Source organism: Erpetoichthys calabaricus, chromosome 6 (assembly GCF_900747795.2).
Source record: "Erpetoichthys calabaricus chromosome 6, fErpCal1.3, whole genome shotgun sequence".
Taxonomy (NCBI): domain Eukaryota; kingdom Metazoa; phylum Chordata; class Cladistia; order Polypteriformes; family Polypteridae; genus Erpetoichthys; species Erpetoichthys calabaricus.
This window is the reverse complement of record NC_041399.2, coordinates 29,319,546-29,325,545: the sequence shown is the minus strand read 5'-3', so window position 1 is coordinate 29,325,545 and position 6,000 is coordinate 29,319,546. Positions and strand designations below refer to the sequence as shown.

At 37.3% G+C, this 6,000-nt stretch overlaps 1 long non-coding RNA gene across 1 annotated transcript in view; it reads right to left on the bottom strand.

The window, feature by feature from the left end:
* Window positions 1-4,159: 4,159 nt before the first annotated feature.
* LOC127528452 (uncharacterized) overlaps window positions 4,160-6,000 on the bottom strand; it is a 55,725-nt gene continuing 53,884 nt past the window's right edge. Inside the window, exon 3 of the long non-coding RNA XR_007935348.1 lies at window positions 4,160-4,396. This is a non-coding gene — a long non-coding RNA (uncharacterized LOC127528452). The remainder of the gene's footprint in view (window positions 4,397-6,000) is intronic.

The window sequence follows — 6,000 nt, the reverse complement described above, 5'->3', positions numbered from 1 at the left end:
TGTCTCTTTCAAACATACTAACCCCCAATTCCTGTCCTTCCTTTTCTTTCTCCAAGTAACCAATTGCCACACAATCAGCTCTGTAATAGATGTTAAGCCATCTGTAAGCTTAGAACGCTGATTCTTCAAAACTTATAAGTAACATTGAAATATCTTCGTAGTACATGTTTAATTATTCCAGCCATCTATCCATCCAGGGTCACGCCAGTCCCAGCAAGCATAGAGCGTGAGGCAGGAACAATCCCTGAACGGGGCACCAGATCGTCGCTAGCACTGTGCCACCGTGTCCTCACATGTTTAATTATTAACAATACAGATTATTTAAATGATGTTAACATTTCATCTGTATAATGTAATAAACATATTTTGCTGCATTTCATCTTAAAAATGATATTGTCATCATATGTAAATACGCTCTTTATAAAGTGGCTCAGGTTGTGCAATATTATAACTGTATCGCAAGTTTACAGTGAGGTGATTGTACTAATAAGTACAAACAGTTCTACAAGGAGACACTTGAGGGACTGATTGAGTGCGTTTATAGTTCTTGGGATGAAACCGTTTCTGAACCGTGAGGTCCGTACAGGAAAGGCTCTGAAGTGTTTGCCATTTGAGAGCAGTTCAACAGACCGTGCGCATGGCTGAGGAAGCGTGTGCTTGATGCTGTATACCAATAATTCTCTTTCTGATCAGCTGCTGTAGAGCTGTGATTCCACACTCAAATACAGTGAGATAAATACTCCAAGTGGTGCATTGAGAGAAACAACGCTAAAGCAGCTATGGTATTTGGAATAGTTTGGCCATTGTTACAGGTTAATTACAATCAAATGTCTTAAACTAATAAACAATATGCGGTTAATTTTAGTGTATTTGATAAAGCCACGTCAGGGATGTGGATCTAAAAAAGAAAGGGAAACCACACTTGAATAAAAGCACTGCTTTGACGCTGGGTGCTGCCAGTTTGCAAAACCGAGAGGAGAACTTGCGTACGCCAAGCATTTAGCTGGTGTGAAAATGTGCGTGGCTTTATGCAAAGTTTAGGTTTTATACATCACGATTTGAGCGTGGAAACTGGAGTATGCAACATTTTTCTATGTACGCACCTTTATACATGAGGCCCCAGGTGATCCAACTCATCAGTTAGAGATTATATATCCTCAGTCGAAAAAATGAAAAAAAAATTCTTGTAGGTGAGGGAACTCTTTGTGATAGTGACTTTTTCACCAAGCAGCAGTTTAGAGAAAATAAAGCTCATCTCAAACAGTCCATTTTTTACCAAGCAGCAACTGCCCTAGGCGCTCCTTGCAAGTGTATTCTTTTGAAAAAGGCAGCCACTCTTGCCACAAATAAGCACATCCAGCTTACATGGTTTTATCCTCACAGGTGGCGCAGTGGTAGTGCTGCTGCTTTGCAGTAAGGAGATTGTGGGTTTGCTTCCCGGATCCTCCCTGTGTGGACAGCGCTTTGAGTAGTGAGAAAAGTGCTATATAAATGTAAAGAATTATTATTATTATTATCTCTGTTAGAAGTGTGCACCAATATTTTAAAGCTTCTCAAAACACAGAAAATGTTAGTCATTATCACAAGCTCAAGGTTATTTTCTCATCGCAATCAAAAACTTCAAATTGTAAACTAGGCAAAAGCACTCTGAATGCTGCTTAGCATTTCAGCTTTCCCAGAATACACTACATTCCTGTTTAGTTTGACCAAATGAAGGCTAAGGCCTTTTGTCTGACCTCTGTCAGCTGAAAGTTTTAAAGCATCCATTATATGCAACTGTTTTTATATGTATTATAATGTTAGCAGAGTTCAGCTCACACGAGAGCTTTCTGAGACTTGATAAAGGTTACAAACCAATCAGGTCAAAGGGTATTGGCCAACCCCAGCTGGAAGATGTTTACTTATGCACTCTCGGTGCTACCCAAGCTTTGACATTTACTTTGTTTATTAACTTGCCACTTGGATGGTCATTTATTTTGGGACATTAATCTATTTCATTTACCATTTCTGTGATAAACATGTAGTGTAACTGTATACAGTTGGAAAGTAATTACAAAATATCACCAAAGTGTTACTGATAACTGGGACCTCAATAAAAATAGAATTGATATTTAAGTCACTGCATAGACAAATTGACTTTATATGCAAGCAAAACTTGGGTGAGTGATGAACATTATGTAGTGCGCTTTCTGAATATTTTGAAGCATTTGGATAGAACTTTTTTAATGACATAATTGCAGCTCCACATTCACTCACTTTGTTTGCATTTCCCTGAGGTACCTACTGCATGACATTTTATTTTGTTTTAGATTCTTTCACATCTATTCAATATACAATATTGTTTTTATGTGTGTGTTATGAATAAATTATTTTCATTCTTTTGATTACATTTTAAAGAGTATGTTTAACCTCCTTACCGTTACATTTGTTCTCAAAAAAGACACATAAAAAGTGTTGCATTTTCTGGCTTAAAAATTTTTTTTATTAAATCTTTCTACAGTAAACGTGCAAAACACTAAGACTACAAAGTCAGATGAATAATAATAATAATAACAATAATAATAATAATAATGATGCTAATACCAGTTATCATCAGCAGCTACCCATCTGTTTGAATGGGAAGACTGCTTAGGTATACGGTCAATTCTTTCAATCACGTCATCTTCAAGAAATAACTTCATGTAATTAAGTGGATCTTGACTGTTAATGTTCACTTTTATTCCTGGCTGCCACAAGGAAACAAAACAAGGAAGTACTGATTTATTTGTAGCAGGGTCAACAGAAACCTAAACATGAGCATCACTTTTGGATTCATCAGAATCACTTTTGGTTTTACTGTCCTTTTGAATTTTAAGACAGGTTCACCTCATCATCACTGCTGATGCAACATCACTGCTCGTATCACTGTCAAGAGTGTATTTCATGCGAGATGCCATAATGGGGCAAGGAGAAAAAGCACCTGCACTGTTGCCCAGGTTATGCTCAGGCCTGACTCTTACGTAAGATACGCCTATACCGTTGTCCAAGTAATGCTTGGGACTAACGCTGTTAGCATTTTTACAGCCCGTGTAATAATCACATCTAACACTTACATGAGACACATATATAGACAATTAGCGAGGTGCTTTTAGCGCTATTTTCAGAGACTGAGTGATGCTTGGGTCTAACGCTAAGGAGGTTAAATGATTGTCCTGTAATAAGTGTTCTCAAAATCATATCTTGTGAAAATATGAAGTGTATGCATCAGCCTGAGGAACCCCTAAAGCTATGTCAGTATGGATATAGGTGTGGACACTGAAGTGATGAGTAAAGGAAGTAGGTGCTAGATCCTTGTGTTATTTTTTTGCTTCCCTCATCAACTTCCTTATTGTGTCTAGGGTAAAGATGCAGGTCCATGCTTTTCAAGGTAAATGAATCTTCATTTCAGTGGCTTCAAACTTCCTAATTATTGACTTGATATCCCAAAGGTTATGAATATATTATATAATGCATTAGTAAGGCCTAACCTGGAACACTGTGTTCAGGTTTGATCTCCACATTACAAAAAAGACAAGCAGCACTAGAGAAAGTTCAGAGATGAGCACCTAGGCTGATTCTGGGACTAAGGACATCGAGAGCAGAACTAAGAGGTATGAGTTTAGAGGAGAGATTGAAGGATTTTAACCTTTTAAGTTTAACACTAGAATCCCTGAAACCTATGAAAAAGCTCTTAATCACGGGCCACCTTAAATTTCTTCGCACCTCTCCATTAGCGTCTTTTGTTTTGTAAATGTGTCGATCAGAACAAGCAGCAAGCAGCCTGCTATTCCATCCCCCTACTGCCGCAGTTCAACTCAGGCAAAAAGTTCTCCCAGCTCAAGCTTATGAAACCATTTCTGGACAAAGGCAGAACCGTAACAACAGTTGCATAAAGTGCGACGTGCAGCTAAAGTCATTTGTGCACTGAAGTAGTATTGCACATGTACTTTGTCAGCATGACCATGTTGATCAAACACGGGAAGCTCTGCAGTCTCCCTGTGACTTTACGCTGTAGGAAGATTAGTAAATAAATAGGTAAATAACATTCAATGTGGCTTTTATATAAGTAACATATAAATGTTTTTCATATAAAGACCATCACAAAACATAATCACAAACAAACTTTGCACGATACCTTGGCGAGCTCTGTCAGCCCTTCTGTTTCGTTGAAGAACATGCGTGTGGCATATTCACTGGCAGGACGAGGCCTGACCTCTTGCTGCATCCAAATGGTGCTGTGCCATCTCTCGCCTTTACGCGTGGTGCAGCTGCACTGTTCTTATGTGTGAGTGGACATTTCTTGTGGGGACGGCTTCTGTTCTCTTTCTCCAATGTAGAACCTTCATTCTCATCTGAGTTCACCTCTGTTATAGCATATCTTTATTTGAAAACAGCAGTGTTAGATTGGGGGGAGCGTGAATGAGACTGAGAGAATAAATATGAATAAAAAAAAATGTTAACCTTTACAAGTACCATAAATTTACACTGGCTGTTACAGACTCAAATCAAATGTGTACTTTTATTCTATAACAGTAAAAATAATAGCAGCTCACTCATCAAAATGGTATTTCTAGGAAGCGCCCGGAATTTATCCGGTGACCTCTTGATTATGAGTCTGCATCACCTAAGTAGTCATGTCTGCATTGTACCCTAACCTGATTTCTTTTTTTTCGGTTATATTCTTAAATATTTTTGTGAAAGTGTTTATTTGATACATGGACTTCAGTCTTGACACATTATACACTTCATGTCAAAATTTTGTCATTAGTACTATAATATGAAAAAGGTTTCTGTTTTAGGTATGTGTTCAATGTTTCTTGCATTTCTTGCATTTCCTGTCAACGAACATTTACACAGATCATTGTAGACACGGAACACATATGAAATGCATGTCTTCCAAATAACGTTTATTATTTACCCTATACAACTCCAGGCACCTCACACACAGATAAAGAGACTTGAGCTGGAGGCACTTTTTGCCCGAGTTGAGCTGCGGCGGTGGGGGGATGGGATATCAGACTGCTTGCTGCTTGTGCTGCTTGACACATTTGGAAAACAAAGGAGCTGATGACGAGGTGCGAAGGACCGTAAGGTGGCCGTGGATTACGAGTTTTTTCGTTGGCTTCAGGGATTCTAGTGTTAAACAAGATTAAGAGGTGACATGACTGAACTGTTTAAAATTATAAAAGGAAGTAGTACAATAGATCCCAATTGTTACTTTAAAATAAGTTCTGCAACAAGAATGCAGGGATATGATTAGAAATATGTTAAGGGTAGATTTTGCATCCATGTTAGAAAGTTTTTATTCATGCATCAAACCATAGAAATGGGGAATAAATTACTTTAGGAACCTTCAAAACTTGATGTTATTTTGAAAGAAGAGATGAATAGGATGGATGAGCTTATTGGGATGATTGGCCTTTTCGCATAACAATTTTTCTGATGTTCTACAGGTCTAATGTTCTAAAGTTGTATATTTCACTTTTAATATATTTTACAGTAAAAACTACCCAAATTGTGAACATCAACAATCATTTGTCTCTTTTGATTTTGTATTTCTTTCAATTTACCCATGGCAGTAAATAACAAAAGATTTCCTTATGTCTGTTTCCATACCATAGTGAAACAGGAAATCCAAAACTTAATTTCTTTGGATTGAGTTGTATTTAAATAAGCAGATTTCATTTTGTTTGACTTTCTTTAAAAGATTTAAGGGATCCAAACATTTTGCCAAGTATGATTTTGAAAGAAAAAAATCTTATTATACATTTAAATACAATTGTTTCACAACAATCATATTATCATAAATAACTCAGAGTATAAAATATCATTCATTATCTACGCTGATCATTTTAAAAAGCTTATCTAGACTGCCAATTATTTTTAACCCACTGTAAATTGGGCTTGCAGTGTTGGTGGCTCTCTGGCATAAGGATCTGGACTGGTAACTCGAAGGTTGCCGATTCAAATCCTGGCAGTGAC